Raw genomic sequence first — 17,415 nt, forward strand, 5'->3', positions numbered from 1 at the left:
GGCCCTGAAACACAGATCTCCGCTAGCGCTAAAAACTGTGCTGGACATTGGGGCACCTGGGTGGCTCAGTTGGTTGAGCATCTGACTTCGGCTCAGGTCATGATCTCACGGTTTGTGAGTTCAAGCCTTGCGTGGGGCTCTGTGCTGACAGCTCAGAGCCTGCTTCGGATTCTGTGTCTCCCTCTCTCTCTGCTCCTCCCCCACTCATGCTCTGTCTCTCTCTGTCTCAGAAATAAATAAACATTAAAAAAAATTTTTTTTTTAAAAACTGTGCTGGACATTGGAATAGAATAAGAATTGGTCTTAGAAACTCATCATGCAAGGGGAGGAGGCAAGATAGACTGAAATCAGTCCACTTTGGGGGATGAAAGTTTGAGGCCATATAAGAAAAAAGGAAATTAGTCTCTGTGTTTCTTTTCTCTGAGCCATTATTTCTATTCCAGCCCAATTCAACAGGAGTTAGGAACCACCCAGAATGAAAGAACCGCTTCCTTCTTCCTGATTAAGTGCCTAAATTCAAGCACAAGTCAGTGCATCTAGAGCTTTCTGCTAGGAGGCAACAAGACTGTCAGTCCACAGGAACAATTGGCCCTCTCTTATTCGGAGGATGTGGTAGCTCAAGCCTTCTTCATGTTAAAGATATTCTGCATCTGGTTCAGAAGCTAAAGTGTTCATTTGTGATTATCATCAGTTAAAACAACAGCAGCAGCAACAACAATGAGGATGATGATTATGAAATTTATTAAGGACTTGAAGGGTCAGATACTTAACTTGCATTATTTCATTTTCTCACACAACAAATAGTGTTTTAAAATATTATCAACATGCCCATTGTACTAATGAGCAAATTGAGGAAGGGATAAGGAAAGCTACTTAATCAAGGTCACACAGCTGGTTGGTGGCAAAGTTTGTGTTAGAATCAGGTCCTCCTGACTCAAGCACTGTCTAAGAGGTACCACATGAACACAGCCATGGGGCAGGTCCATCCTCCATGAGGGAACCTTCGCCATTTTGCCAGGCTCTGCTCACTCCAGAACCATTAGTTTGTGAATGAGGGGATCTCCAGGCCAAAGGGGTAGTGCAGCAGGGCAGAACTGGAGTGCTGTTGAGCTGCTTTGAGAAGCTGACTCTCTAACAATGATTGTGGGGTGTAGGGGAATGGCCAAGCATCTTGAGGTCCTAGAGACAGGTGACTGCATTCCTGCTGGAATTGTAATTTATATAGTAATCTCCACCCTCTCCTTCAGATTGGCTAAGTTCTTGTATGTTGAAATTGTTGAGGGTAGACAGGGTAGAAGGGAAATTCTTGGGTCCTGTCAAGTCCCTGGAGAAGGGACTGGATTAAGTGTAACAATTAAGACCAGCATCAGAAGGGATAAGAGAGACAGAAGATTCAAAGACAATACAGTAGTTAACTCTAAGGAGGAGAGAGGTACATATAGGGAGCTCCTGGAGTTTGGCAATGTTTTATTTCTTGCCCTGAATGGTAATTATTTCCTTCATCCCTTGTGTCAAAGTGATGGGGCTTCTACTGTCTCCCATCAAATCACCTTCTCCATGTGCTATGAAGTCAGCTACAATGCTATGAACTGTGGCTCATTCTTATGTTTCTGGAGATCATAGTCAGTGAGGTAGGCCTTGGAGAGGTAAATATGACTGAACCAAAAGATTATGAGAATAAGCAGACTTAGGAAGATTGGGAGAGAAAGGGATAGAGGCATACAAGGATTTAAAGAGTGGTTCTGATTTAAAAAAAAAAAAGAAGAAAGAAACCATCATTTGTTAAGCACTTACTAGATGCCAGCCTCAGTGTTTAATCCTTTACCTATATTACCTCATTAAAATCTCACAAGGAACCCAAGAAGTAGGTAAAATTATTAACTCATTTTACATATGAAGAACTTGAGGCTTAGAGAGGTCAGGTGACATTCTCATTATACACAAGCAGTAAGGTGTAGATTGGAATTCTTGATGCATCTATTTCCATGCTCCTATCATTACAAGATACTGCTTATCAACACAGAACAATTAGTTGTGAAGTGAATGTTTAGATTATGGGCAAAATTTTAGAAACTGAATAAAGAGAGGGGAGAAAAAGAGAAGATAAATCATCAGAATGCAGTGTGTATAGTGAAATATGAAGCGAATATCAAACAAATATGAACCTGTGCTTCTTACAGTGTTTGTGAATATGTGCATCACCAGGTTTCAAAGAAGTTTTGAGAAACACTGCTTTAAGGTCTCAGTGTCCTAATTCATTCCTTTCAACAGAAACAAAATTCCAAGTAGGTACACGTTGCTGTCTGTGGTGCTGTCCAATGTACTAGAAACACAACTATTAACACAGGCACCTCCCCCAAGGAATCCGAGTCCAACAGAGGAGCAGACCCAAACAATGCCTTCTGCAAAGAGCTATGGGGGGAGGAACCTTGGAGGTTGAAGGGAAAGCCTATGCAAGAGAAGCCTCAGGGAATGCTTTGCAGAGAAGGGTCCCCATGAGCTAAGTCCTGAAGTTGTAAAAGCACATGGGTAATGAGGTTCCTGACAGAAAAAAAATTGCTTTATCGTACACATGAAAAAGGGTAACATTGAGATGGACAAGGAATCCACCCCCATGGTGGCTTCATGATAATACTGGATATTTATTAAGCACTTACTATGCACCAACATAATTGACCTCACTTTACAATCCCAACAAACATACAAGGCAGGTCCAGACTTATCATCTTCAATTTACAGAAGAGGAAACTGGGCTTAGAGAATAATTTGCTCAAGTGAATAAAGGCAGGAGCAGGATTAATACCTAAGCAGGTAACTTCAGTGTGCACTTAATTGCTACTACATTCTCTCCCTCTAACAAAATCATTGAAGAGTTTGGAGAGAGGGAAGGAAAAGCAAGAGTGAGGAATGGGGTAGAGGTCAGGTGATCTTGAAATTATCACTTTGGAGACATAATCTCAACAAGTTTGCAAGGTAGGTATGATTATCATTCCATTTTATGGTTAAGAACAGTGAGACTCTAGGGCGCCTGGGTGGCGCAGTCGGTTGAGCGTCCGACTTCAGCCAGGTCACGATCTCACGGTCCGTGAGTTCGAGCCCCGCGTCGGGCTCTGGGCTGACGATGGCCCGGAGCCTGGAGCCTGCTTCCGATTCTGTGTCTCCCTCTCTCTCTGCCCCTCCCCCGTTCATGCTCTGTCTCTCTCTGTCCCAAAAATAAATAAACGTTGAAAAAAAATTTTTTTTAAAAAAGAACAGTGAGACTCAGAGTGGTGAGGTGATGTCCTTCTCAACAGCCACATCCGTGTAAACACTAGCCCTGGGTCCCCATGGCCCAGGTTCCTGCCCTGCTGCTCCAGAAGCTAGAAAATCCCTTCCCTCCCAAGCTCTTGCGAGGAAGCCTTCACTGCTGGCCTATCTGACGAGTATCTCGTCTCTTTCTGGGAAATGGGGAAGCCATGCACCAGTAGCCCCGAGCCCCAGGGGAGAGGAGTCCACTAATTAGATGAGTCTGTTCTGGTATCTGCCCAGACTCCAGCAGACAGATGGGGATGAGACAGGAATCCCAAATCAGTCTGTTTTAGGGCCTCTGAGTGTGGTGCCCCAGTAAAATGACATTTCTGAAAAATGGCCATAGGGCCTGGGTCTGGAAAGAGAGAACAAGGAAGGGCAGCAGGAGGAAAGGAAAGCTGGGTTATAGGTGGAGATTTGATCCTTTCCCCATCAAGGCAAAAAAATGAGATGAGCATTCACTGACCTGGTTATAAGTCCTAGGAAGGATTGGCATGAAGAGTTAGCTTTGTAAAGTGGGAAAAGCCCAGAGTTTAGGCATAGAAGACAAGGTTTAAACTCTTTTTTTTTTCTCCTTTTAGCAGCCACATGTACCTTCCTCTGTAAAATGGATATAAAATTGGCCACATCTAACATAGATGTATCACTCAACATGTGGCAGGTCTTGGTCTAAAGTGCCACTTTTCATAATTAATTAGTTTAATCCTGAAAACAGTCTCAGGGGATAGATGTGTCCACCATTATTCCCATTTTACAGATGAGAAGACTGAGACTAGTGTAAACTCATGTTATACATATGAGGAATGACTTGAACCCCAAATGACGCTCTTAGCTACTATTTTATGCTGCCACAAGGAGAAATGAAATTGTTGTGATGGCTGCTGTTTGCTAAGTACATATTATACCCATGTGCTCTCATTTATTGGTCTCATCAGCCCTATCATGCAGGTAGGGGAAGCACTAGGCCCTGGAGACCTGTAGTCAGGTGCACATGGTCCCACAGAGGCCAGGATTCCATCCCAGGTGAGTCTGACTTCCAAGCCCACGTACATAGCGACCACACTCATGGCTCACCTGTCTGGATAATCAGAAACATTACCTAGGAGAGTGCTAGACATTCAGATTTCTAAATTTCACTCTTAGAGCTGGTCTTGAGTAGGTCCCAGGAATGTATATGTTTGAAATACATCCAAGGTGATTCTGATTATCAGTCGTTCACCAAAAGTGACTTGTTAGAGTTATATGACATAATGAAGGAAAGCATTAGTAAACTGCAAAGTGCTGTAAAAATGCTATAAAGTGCAATTTTAATAGTAACCCATTTTATTATTATTAACAGTAACAAACCACTGTCAATGTTGAAGCATCAGTGAATGTGTGCTAGGTTCTAAAGAGCATAATAGCTGAGAAAAAAGACACAGTGGCTGAACTCAGGAAGCTGGCAGTTCAGTAACTGAGAAAAAGGGTGGGGTTTTTTTTTCAGAAGTGAGTTACAAAAAGGACATGTCAAAATAATTCATGCTGCTATCAGCATATAAGGCTAGTGGACTTTTAATTATCCATGTACAAAGTCGAAGGATGCTAACATGTGTCTGAATTCCTTAAATCCACTCTGTCAGAAAGTGGGCAAAGGGGATGAGAATATTCTAACCAGCAGGGAGGAGGGGATATGTTAGACTATGAACTTAGCATCTGGGAACCAAGGAGGAGGATCCCATCAGAAATGTGATGCAACTAGCAAGAGAACATTTACGGATCTACAAGTTGTCTGACAGTGTGTGGAAACCACCAAGCTGTCATCAAGATAGAAAAGAAAAACAAACACTACAAGCAGTTAGTATTAACTCAAATTGAACTGTGTCTCCTTGGCCAGTGTTCTGCTTGTATTGATGGAAACCACAACTCTGCATTCTTAGGAACATACATTTTTCTCCCTCCTTCCACATTCAATTTATAATACATTTGGCCATGTCTCTTTCAGTCCGCTGTGATTCACTGAAAACCAAATTAAAACAAAAGACTCTGGGCACCTTGTCCATTGACAATCCTGGCAAACCATTTCCAAATTTCCTAGTGGTTTTCCCAGAATCCAACCACACATTTTGAACCTAAAGACCAAAGGAAGGTTAGGGGAACTTGTATATATTTTTTTAATGCTTATTTATTTTTGAGAGAGACCACGAGCAGGGGAGGGACAGAGAAAGGGGAACAGAAGATCTGAAGTGGGCTCTATGCTGACAGCAGACAATCCAATGTGGGGCTCAAACTCATGAACTGTGAGATCATGACCTGAGCCGAAGTCAGATGCTTAACTGGCTGAACCACCCGGTGCCCTTGGAAACCTGTATTTTTAATGATTTCCCAGTTGACTTTTACACGTACCCAGGTTTGAGGGACACAGGGAAACTCAGCAAACTAATTCATTCATCCAACAATTATTCACTGAGCACTTACTATGCACCAGGGTCAAAGTAAGCCTTAGAGACATATGAGGAACAAAATCAGACAGGGTCCCTATCTCCATGGAGTCTAGAATCAAATGGGATCAATGCAAATGATATAAACAGTCCAAGAAGCTTACAGGTTAATTATATGTGTTGTATAAAAAAGAACAGAGAACTGTGATAGCCTAATTTAGATTGGGAATAGCTGGCCATTTTAATGGGGACTGAAAAGATCAAGGGTAAACCAGGAAGAGAGGTAGGGAGGGGTGACAATTCAGGTGAGAATTGCAAATGTGAAGACCCTAAGGCTGGAGACAGGGAGGTCCTGAAGAACAGAACAAAGGCCAGTGGATCTCTGTCTGGTTTGGGAATCAAAGTAATGCTGGCTTCATAGAATGAGTCTGGAAGTTTTCCTTCCCTTTCTATTGTTTGGAACAGCTTGAGAAGGATAGGTATTATCTCTGCTTTAAATGTCTGGTAGAATTCCCCAGGGAAGTCATCTGGTCCTGGACTCTTATTTGTTGGGAGGTTTTTGATAACTGATTCAATTTCTTCGCTGGTTATGGGTCTGTTCAAGTTTTCTATTCCTTCCCGTTTGAGTTTTGGAAGTGTGTGGGTGCTTAGGAATTTGTCCATTTCTTCCAAGTTGTCCAGTTTGTTGGCATATAATTTTCATAGTATTCCCTGATAATTGTTTGCATTTCTGAGGGATTGGTTGTAATAATTCCATTTTCATTTATGATTTTATCTGTTTGGGTCATCTCCCTTTTCTTTTTGAGAAGCCTGGCTAGAGGTTTGTAAATTTTGTTTATTTTTTCAAAAAACCAACTCTTGGTTTCATTGATCTGCTCTACAGTTTTTTAAGATACTATATTGTTTATTTCTGCTTTGATATTTATTATTTCTCTTCTTCTGCTGGGTTTGGGGTGCCTTTGCTGTTCTGCTTCTATTTCCTTTAGGTGTGCTGTTAGATTTTGTATTTGGGATTTTTCTTGTTTCTTGAGATAGGCCTGGATTGCAATGTATTTTCCTTTCAGGACTGCCTTCGCTGCATCCCAAAGCATTTGGATTGTTGTATTTTCATTTTCATTCATTTCCATATATTTTTTAAATTTCTTCTCTAATTGCCTGGTTGACCCATCAAGAAAGAGAACTACAGGCCAATATCCCTGATGAATATGGATACAAAAATTCTCAACAAGATACTACCAAATTGAATTCAACAGCATATAAAAATAATTATTCACCATGATCAAGTGGGATTCATTCCTGGGCTTCAGGGCTGGTTCAATATTCGCAAATCAATCAATGTGATACAACACATTAATAAAAGAAAAGATAAGAACCATATGATCCTGTCAATCGATGCATAAAAAGCATTTGACAAAATTCAGCATCGTTTCTTAATAAAAACCCTCGAGAAAGTCGGGATAGAAGGAACATACTTGAACATCATAAAAGCCATTTATGAAAAGCCCATGGCTAATATCATCCTCAATGGGGAAAAACTAAGAGCTTTCCACCAGAGATCAGGAACACAACAGGGATGTCCACTCTCACCACTGTTGTGTGACATAGTGTTGGAAGTTCTAGCATCAGCAATCAGAAAACAAAAGGAAATCAAAGGCATCAAAATTGGCAAAGATGAAGTCAAGCTTTCACTTTTTGCAGATGACATGATATTATACATGGAAAACCCGACAGACTCCACCAAAAGTCTGCTAGAACTGATACATGAATTCAGCAAAGTCGCAGGATACAAAATTAATGTACAGAAATCAGATGCATTCTTATACAGTAATAATGAAGCAACAGAAAGACAAATAAAGAAACCGATCCCATTCACAACTGCACCAAGAATCATAAAATACCTAGGAATAAACCTAACCAAAGATGTAAAAGATCTGTATGCTGAAAACTATAGAAAGCTTATGAAGGAAATTGAAGAAGATATAAAGAAATGGAAAAACATTCCATGCTCATGGATTGGAAGAATAAATATTGTCAAAATGTCAATACTACCCAAAGCTGTCTACACATTCAATGCAATTCCAATCAAAATTGCACCAGCATTCTTCTCGAAGCTAGAACAAGCAATCCTAAAATTTGTATGGAACCACAAAAGACCCTGAATAGCCAAAGTCATATTGAAGAAGAAGACCAAAGTGGGAGGCATCACAATCCCAGATTTTAGCCTCTACTACAAAACTGTAATCTCAAGACAGCATGGCATTGGCACAAAAACAGACACATAGACCAAAGGAATAGAATAGAGAACCTAGAATTGGACCCACAAAAGTATGCCAACTAATCTTTGACAAAGCAGGAAAGAATATCCAATGGAAAAAAGACAGTCTCTTTAGCAAATGGTGCTAGGAGAACTGGACAGCAACATGCAGAAGAATGAAACTGGACCACTTTCTTACATCATTCACAAACATAAACTCAAAATGTATAAAGGACCTGAATGTGAGACAGGAAACCATCAAAACCCTAGAGGAGAAAGCAGGAAAAACCTCTTTGACCTCAGCCACAGCAATTTCTTACTTGACACATCTCTAAAGGCAGGGAATTAAAAGCAAAAATGAACTATTGGGACCTCATGAAGATAAAAAGCTTCTGCACTGCAAAGGAAACAATCAACAAAACTAAAAGGCAACTGATGGAATGGGAAAAGATATTTGCAAATGACATATCGGACAAAGGGCTAGTATCCAAAATCTATAAAGAACTCACCAAACTCCACACCTGAAAAACAAATAATCCAGTGAAGAAATGGGCAGAAGACATGAATAGACACTTCTCTAAAGAAGACATCCAGATGGCCAACAGGCACATGAAAAGATGCTCATCATCACTCCTCATCAGGGAAATAGAAATCAAAACAACACTGAGATATCACCTCACGCCGGTCAGAGTGGCTAAAATGAACAAATCAGGAGACGTAGATGCTGGAGAGGATGTGGAGAAATGGGAACCCTCTTGCACTGTTGGTGGGAATGCAAACTGGTGCAGCCACTCTGGAAAACAGTGTGGAGGTTCCTCAAAAAATTAAAAATAGATCTACCCTATGACCCAGCAATAGCACTGCTAGGAATTTACCCAAGGGATACAGGAGTGCTGATGCATCGGGGCACTTGTACCCCAATGTTTATAGCAGCACTTTCAACAATAGCCAAATTATAAGCCTGCTTCCGATTCTGTGTCTCCCTCTCTCTCTGCCCCTCCCCTGCTTGCTCTCTGTCTCTGTCTCTGCCACTCTCTCAAAAATAATAAACATTAAAAAAATTTTTTTTTAAAAAAACAATAGCCAAATTATGGAAAGAGCCTAAATGTCCATCAACTGATGAATGGATAAAGAAGTTGTGGTTTATGTATAAAATGGAATAGTACTTGGCAATGAGAAAGAATTAAATATGGCCTTTTGTAGCAACGTGGATGGAACTGGAGAGTGTTATGGTAAGTGAAATAAGTCATACAGAGAAAGACAGATGCCATATGTTTTCAGAACATATGGTTCCTTCAGAACCAAAGGGGCTCTATTCTTTGACTTCTGGGGGAATACTTGCAAGAGAGGTACCCTTTTTTTTTTAATGGATTTGCTGAAAGGATGGGATGTGAACCTGCTGGTGGCCTTCTTGTCAAAGAGGGAGACTCTAGAGGATGTCTCCACTGGAACAACCAATGTTTCAGTTACATGAATGAATAAAATATCATTTTTTTTTGCCCAATTGTCTTTGAATTGTGTCTCTGTGTTCTGGCACTCAAAGTCCCAACTCTTGCAGGTGCATTCTCCCTGTGACCTCCAGCTCCCACTGCACAGGCTCAGCAAGTGTTAGAAGTGAACAAGATGGAGGTGGGTCCTGCCAAGGAATGTCTATGTTGGCTGTCCCTCTTTAGACATGGGTAACAGGAGAGTCAGAATTTCCATGAACGGGAAAAGGAATAAGAGAACAGCATGATACAATTGGCACAGGCATGAATTGAGCAAAACTCCTGGAAAGAGTTGTCCAGCTACAGGATTCTGTTTAAAGATAATATCCTTCCTGCCAATAGCCTTCCCATGATCATTCTCTTCATTGGAGCACACATCTCTCAATTTAACTGTCTGCTCTGGATCCCAGCTGATCTCTCCCCTACCTTCCTCCCTACCCTGCAAAGAGAGAGAGAAAGAGAGAGAGAGAGAGAGAGAGAGAGAGAGAGAGAGAGAGAGAGAGAAGGGGAAGGGTGAAGAGTAGAGGGAAGGGGAGGGGCGAAGGGTACAGGGAAGGAGGATGGAAGGAAGGAAGGAAGGAAGGGAGGGAGGAGGGGAGGAAGGGAGAGAGAGAGAAAGAGAGAGAGAGAGAGAGAGAGAGAGAGAGAGAGAAAGGGAGAGTGAGCAGGAGAGGGGAAAATGTCTCCTAAACCAGTTTTCAACCCTGACTATAAGCTATGAAATTTCTGAGAAATAGTGAAGCCCAAATTCTACTTCCAGAAATTCCAATTTAATTCAACTTGGGTGGGAGGAATCATTGGTATTCTCTGAGAACCACTGAGAAGTACTGGTGTCTTCCTAGTAAAAGTACGGTCCTAATAAAAGTATGCAGCATCAGCATTACCTGGGAGCTTGCTAGAAATACAGGATCTCAGGCCCACTCCAGACTTGCTGAATTCGAATGTGCATTTTCACATGATCCCTAGATGATTCACGTGCACATTCAAATTCAAGAAGTACTGAGATTCAGGGACTCCCCTGAAGCCAGCTACTGTTCTGGGCAGCATAGCTCTGTGCCTTATAGCACTCTCTGTTATGGAGGAGTGGTCAGTCTTGGGGAAGGGCAGGTGTTTCTCTCCAGAAACAGAGAGGAGAGGACCACTGGTGCAGCCCTTGTCAAGAACAGACGGACTTTGTCCAGGGAGACACAAGGAGCCAGCATCCCCACTGCCTCTCTATCACCCCTGGTTTCCCAACATACATCGCTGTGCTGTGTAATGGGCACTTAAATCACCTGCAAACAGAGCAGCCCAGGGTTACAACTGCAGAGCAGCATCATATAATTACACCGAGGAAATCATTTTTATGTTTCATTAGTGCTCCTTAATAGAGACGATCTGCCTCCAGGTGTGACCGCCTCAGTGACAGGTTGGACTATCTGTGTCCCCCTTCTACCAGCCAACTTTAATGTGCATGTGAATCACTCAGGGGATTCTGATTCAGGACATCTGGGATGTGGCCGGGAGCCTGCCCCTCTAACCAAGATGCTACTTGATGCTTTGGGTAGTGAGAAGGTCTTAAGCCACACAGACATGTCCAGGAAGCATTTCTGCACCAAGAACTTGCTTTGCCTTGATCTCATTTAACCGTAACAATGCTATAAAGTGGAATTATTTAAAAATCATTCCAACTTTTCATCCGACCTGAACCTCAATCAGCTGAATTCCCAGACCTGGTTGCACATCAGAATCACCTGGGGACCTTTTCAAAACATACTCCCTGGAAGATTTCGATTTTTAGGTGGGTTCAGGAGTACATATTTCTCAAAGGCCCTCAAGCAATTGTGATGCAACTAGTATGTGGACTGACTTGCTTTGGGAAATTACAGATTAAGATGTCACTGTCTGTCTAGAGCTGATCAGAGCAATTCTTGTGCTTCCTGCTTCCTCCACGAAGTAACTGCTTCTTATTTTATGTCCTTGACACCAAAGTCCAATACCTGCCAAAAAGCAAGGGCTTAATAAGAGTTATTGACTCACTAAATGAATTGAGAAATGGATGGTGGATGGATAGATGCATGCTTGCATACATGTAAGGAGGAAGGAAGAAAGGAAGGAGGGATCAAGGCGGGGGCTCCTAGAGCTTGGCATTTACCCATAAACTTGAGTCTCTTCTTCTCCCACTCTCCTTCCTGACCTACCTTCTCTTTATCTCAATTTCCTGTCTTCCTTTCTGTCTTATTCCCCAGGGTCTTAGAACCTCTTTTCAAGGTTCTGTTCTCCCCACTTCCTCCCTTCCTTAAAGGTAAATTTGGGACCACTTTCTCATTAAGACCCATCCTGCCACCATTAGGACCACAGATCCAGTCTTCAGTGCGACCATGAATTAAATGAAGGCGGTCCTCAGATTCCCATCAGCCTCCAGCCCCACTGGAACTCAAGCTACCTTCCTCTCAACCCCTCACCAAATAGCCGTTTTCTTATCCAGTCACATGGCTTTCACACACCAATGCACTGATGATTCTGAAATTTATATCTTCCATTTCAACTCATCCCCTGACCTCCAGGCTTGCATATACACCTGTGTGGTTAGGATCTCCACTTGGGACTCTAACAGGAATCTTCAATTTAATATATCTAAAACCAAACCTCTAACTCTCCTCTAGTGTCCCCCCGCTGCCCCCCACCTCAGTTGTGTTACCACCATTTGCCCAGTTGCCCAGGCATACCTGACCACGTCCCTTCTGTTACTCCCAGAGCCAATTCTACAGGAAGTCCAGAAAGCTCAACCTTCACAATATATCTTAAAACTGACCCTTTCTTACAGCCCCTCTGCTGCTACCACAGTCCAAGCCACCATCAACTCTCTCCTGCATAATTAAAGAATCCTCCAAACTGATCTTCTGACTTTGCTTCTTCCCCCCTACCATAGTCAGCCTCCATACAAAGGCCAAAGTGAGGCTTTGGAAATACACATCAGCTGGTGTCATTCGCCTATTGGAGACCTCACAAAGCTCACCACCCACCATCCAGACACTCCTGTGGCCTTCAAGGGTCTACATGATTTGGTCCCCAGTGACCTCTCCAACTGCGTCTCCTCACATTCTCCCTGCTCACAATGCTGTCAAGTGTTTCTGTCTCCAACACTAAGTTCCTTCCTACCTCCCTGTCATTGAACTTGTTGCTGGTCCATTCTTCACTCAGACATTCACATAGTTCACTACCTACTTCAGGTCTTTGCTCAAATGTTACTCCTTCAGAGGGTATTTTAAATAGTTTCTCATGATTCCTACTCTCTGTACCGACCCAGTCTTGTCCTTCATACCTCCTTCACTGTCTCATTATATTATAGATAAACACACACACACACACACACACACACACACACACACCTACTCAAATGTATTTTTTGATTATCTGTTCTTAAGTTTCATGAAACCTTTTCTATCCTGATTTCAGCTGTATCCACTATGCTTAGGACATAGTAGGCACTCAATATAGTTGTTGAGCAAATAGGTGAATTGTATGCCCCTACCTTGCTCGGTAGTATATTAATCCAGATTATAAGAGCCATGCTTTATTCATTATTGTGTCATTTTGCTTTTTAACAAATAAGCTCAATAAATGCTTACTATCATAGAGCTTGTTAAATAAATAATGATACACGCATGTCACAGAATTCTACATATTCTTACCCTATTTTTGTTAAAAATCCATAACACTAATGGAAAAGAATATGCCCCAAATTGAAAATGAGATCACCTTTGCCTCATGGGGTTACGGCTACAGTTTCATTTCTTCTTTGGCTTTTCTCCATTTTCTAATTTTTTACATAATGAAAATTTATCACTGTACAATCAAAATCTAATTTAAAAAACTTTTAATGTACTCCTATTTGGAGGTAAAACAACTAATCACCTAAGATGCTGAGAGTCGTTATGTGGAGACCTGAATTCTCACCTCTCCTCCTCAGTTGGTCAGCCAAGTCAAAATCTCTCAGTCTCAGTCTATTCTTCTGAAAAAATGAGGGCATACCAAAGTGTGATGAGACACAAGTGACAATGTCTACATGCAAAGATTTGGAAAACAGTAGTACATTTTGAGGGATTATCACTGGTGGATCCTTTCTAGGGCACCGGTGGGGATTACAAAATTGGCTCCCTTCTTGGCAAAGACATCGACATATCCATGCTTCACCCCAAAGGGGTAATTAATGGTGGAAATATTGGGCATTGTAGGGAGACAAAGGGAGAAACCAGCTTTTCACCGGGCATCCCTTCTGGCTCCAGTGGGTTACCATTATTAGCTAAGTGACCACCCACTGCTTATGTGCAAGACCTGAGTTTCACGGCTTTCTCTTGAAATGACCCCTCCAAGGCGGAGAGGTATAGCAGGGCCTCAAAGCAGGATATGGAGCCAAGGGAAACGCTTTTCCTTTCCCTGTCATCTTCATGTCAGGTCCAAATTCCCAACTGCACCCCATAACCTGCCCAAACACCCCAACACATGCACACATGCATGTGACTAGGCAGCCTTCATTTAAGTTCTGATAATTTTCCCTTTAAAAATAAAAGTGCATCTGACAGTCTGTGATCGTTTGCCCAAACTGAGCTGAGTGCTGCAGACCAGAATGATGGCAGACATCATTACTGGCTCATTACCCTTGCCTAGTGTCTTCTACCACAGTCTCAGAAAAGAAGGCTCATTGGGCAGCCACTGAATGAGACCACCATTAGGTTCCTTCCCCCTACAGGGGCCTCAGTTTCTCCATCTGTAAAATTAGGAGGATAGACTAAAACAGGGAAGAAGATAGGTATATATCTCACACATATCTCATTCTCCGAAACCCAAAAGAAATGATCCCAGACCTTTATCCCATGTACAATAACAGACTCTGCTTCCTTCTTGGCCCAGGAATGTTTGAGGGAAGACATGGGGCATGCATTTCTCTGTCTCTGGCTTCTTTATTTTCCTGAGTTGGTTCAGTTTATGGGTCATCTATTCAGCCTTCCCCGTGTTCTCTTCTTTTCCCATATTATATCATCTCATCCTGGACACTGCCACTATTCCTCTACTCCCGCCCAAATGTCACCAGCACAAGTCTTAGTACATGAAACAGATGTTTATTATCAGTTTGGGTTGACAAACTGTGCATTGGAGTGAAGCAAACTACTTAAAATTGGAAATGAGGTATCCCATTCTTCGAAATTTTTAGCCATTCTAACTTCAGGAAGTCCCCATGCTGTCTTCTCTGGCCTTTTGGGCTCAGCTACCCATCATGTGGCTCAGCTCCCCTCTCCTACAAGCTCCTCACCCCCATCTTGCTCATTCACAACCCTGAATTCACATAACTTATGCAGGACAACTCAGTTCTGTCTTTGTTTTGCTGTTTTCTTACAGTTTATGTCCTTTGGGTCCCATCTTCAATACCTAAAACAGCCGATAAAAAATACGTTCTAAGACAAAGACAGTTTTCTCTCTAAGAGGAGTTCTGATGCCAAATGCGTATAGCTTTTCTGACCCCTACCCACATACCTGCCATAACTTCCTAATGCTATTCCTGAAACCGATATCACTAATCAATCTCACCACTATTTGCCATTAATCAGGTCTCTTCCCAACAGAGAACTGTAAGCAAACATTCCCAGTGAATAATAGCTGCCCCCACCTCCCATAAGTACAATCTTTTTGCAATTTTCAATCTCTGAGCCCCAGATGACCTCAAAGTTTCCTTCCAGCTTGGACCGTCTAGGGTCTGGTAAGAGTAGAATATTCACTCAATGAAATCAACCGAGGACATCATTAATCATTTGCATGGAAATGTTCCAAATAATCTGAATAGGACATACCCCTGTCTCAACTTCCCCCATTCCCCCAGCTCCAAGAGTCTGCAACAGATCTGAAAAGAGCCCATGCCTGATCACTCTTTTGGACTAAAACATGAAAGATCCTAGATAACTAAGAATAGTACAATCTCATCCTCTGCTCCAAATGTTCTCCCCTCATCTTTTTCTTTGACTGACTTCCTCTTAGTCAACCTTCTGGGCTTAGCTGAAATGTCACTTTCTCCAAAAAGACATCTCTGAGACCACCTTCTCTAAAAGTTGGTCATGTCCTTGACCCTCATTAGGCATTCTTTAGCACCATATACTTCCTCTCAGTAAATCCCATCATCATTTAATTGCATAATTGCTGCTCAGTGTTTCTCTTCCCAACTAGGTTCCATCCCCAGCATCAAGACATGACTGCATGTAATAGATGTTCAGTAAATATTTGCTACATGATGGATTGATTATTAATATGTACTTTCTGTGTTGAATGTGAGACATGGAGATGCACATGGTATATAACATGTCTCCTGACACATAGAAAGTGCCCCATAAAGGACAGTAATACAAACATAACTGATACAGGGCTCTGTGCTCTCTGTCTGTATATCATTTCATTTAATCCTTGCAAAAACATAGGTGAAGCCACTGTAATTATTCTCAGTTGACAGATAAGGAAATTCAAGCTCTGATAAGTGAAGTCACTTGCCCATCACTGCAAAGAGGCAAGAGCCAAGATGGATACCTAGAGAGCTCAGCCTCAGAGCCTCTGCCTACGGGCTGTTCAGGAGGAATCAGAGAGGGGCATTAGGCTCAGGGCTTGAAGGTGAGTGAGGTTTCCCACTGAAAGGAAAGGGCAAGTGTAGTGTAGTGGAGCAGTTAGGGCTTGAGCCTTAGAGCCTAGACAATCTGAGTGTCAGCTGAGCCACTTCCCAGCTGGGTAGCATGCGCAAGTGACAACCTCTCTGAACCTTGCACTTCTCCTCTATAAAATGGGAATAATAATACCTCTGCCTGTAATTACAATATGATGATCCTATAAGTGGTACACTGACTGGTACATTATGCAGCGCTCGTAAAAATAGCCAAAATTATTCCTTCCTCCTGGTTCCCTCCTGTCTTCACCTCTCCTTTCCTATCCCCTCCCCTCCCCTCTACTCCTTCCTTCCCTTCTCCCCTCCCCCCTACACTTATATATATGCTTTGGTTCTTAGAATGTCACTTTTAAGTGGGTAAAGAAGCTGCCTAGATGCCTCTTTACCCACTACCTGGTAGTATATGTGTTTTGGGGAGAACTGGGTTTTTTTCCCCTAATGCCTAAAAACAAAGAGACATTATTGGGTACAATTAATTGTTCAAACTGCCAGAGATTTGAAAGTAGGGGGAATAAACAGATGTTGCTCTGAGCTCTCTGCTCATTAACTCAGAGAAAAGATTCATTTCCTATGCATGATTAACTCCCCATAGTCAGTGATTTACACAGCAGATGATCAAAAGAGAATTCATTATTCCACAGACAGAGAGTCTGGGTACTAGGCATTCAGCCTCCTTGGGACAGCTCTGTCCCCTAAATTCCTGGGGTGTCTATGGTTAGTGCCTTGACCCAGGAAGATGCTGTTTATCATTGGCCCAGTTCTCCCAAGGGTTCTCAAAAGAATGATGATCAAAACCAGCACAGAGTAAGCCCCAAGACCTCCCTCTGTTCTGTGACTGGAAGGAACCCAGAATCCAGCCACCTTTGGTCTTCATTACATCTTGTCATTGTTTAAAGGAGCACTGTACTTGGAAGATAAAGCCAAGCATGGCAGGACTCATGTTTTCTGTTGGAAAAGGTCCCAGGACCAAAAGAGAATCACCATCATAGAGTTCAAGATCCGCAGAGATCTGGCAAGTATATACCTATTGAGCACCTACTATGACACTGCAAATCAAGAACATAATGGCCTCTTCTCCCGACACTGCATGGGCAATGCCTTCCTAGGAGGCTAAATGAATACTTTCAGTGCTGAGTTAGCAGACAAAAATCCAAGGGGTTCTACATTGCCCTTGCTTTCCAGAAAGGATAATTCTACTGCAAGGGTTTTCTTTAACCATCAGTGGTACGGGGCCAAAGGATCAGGAGCCAAAACTATCCTAGAGATGGATCAGGGTCTCTGCCCTTT

Source organism: Lynx canadensis, chromosome D3 (assembly GCF_007474595.2).
Source record: "Lynx canadensis isolate LIC74 chromosome D3, mLynCan4.pri.v2, whole genome shotgun sequence".
In the NCBI taxonomy this organism is placed as follows: domain Eukaryota; kingdom Metazoa; phylum Chordata; class Mammalia; order Carnivora; family Felidae; genus Lynx; species Lynx canadensis.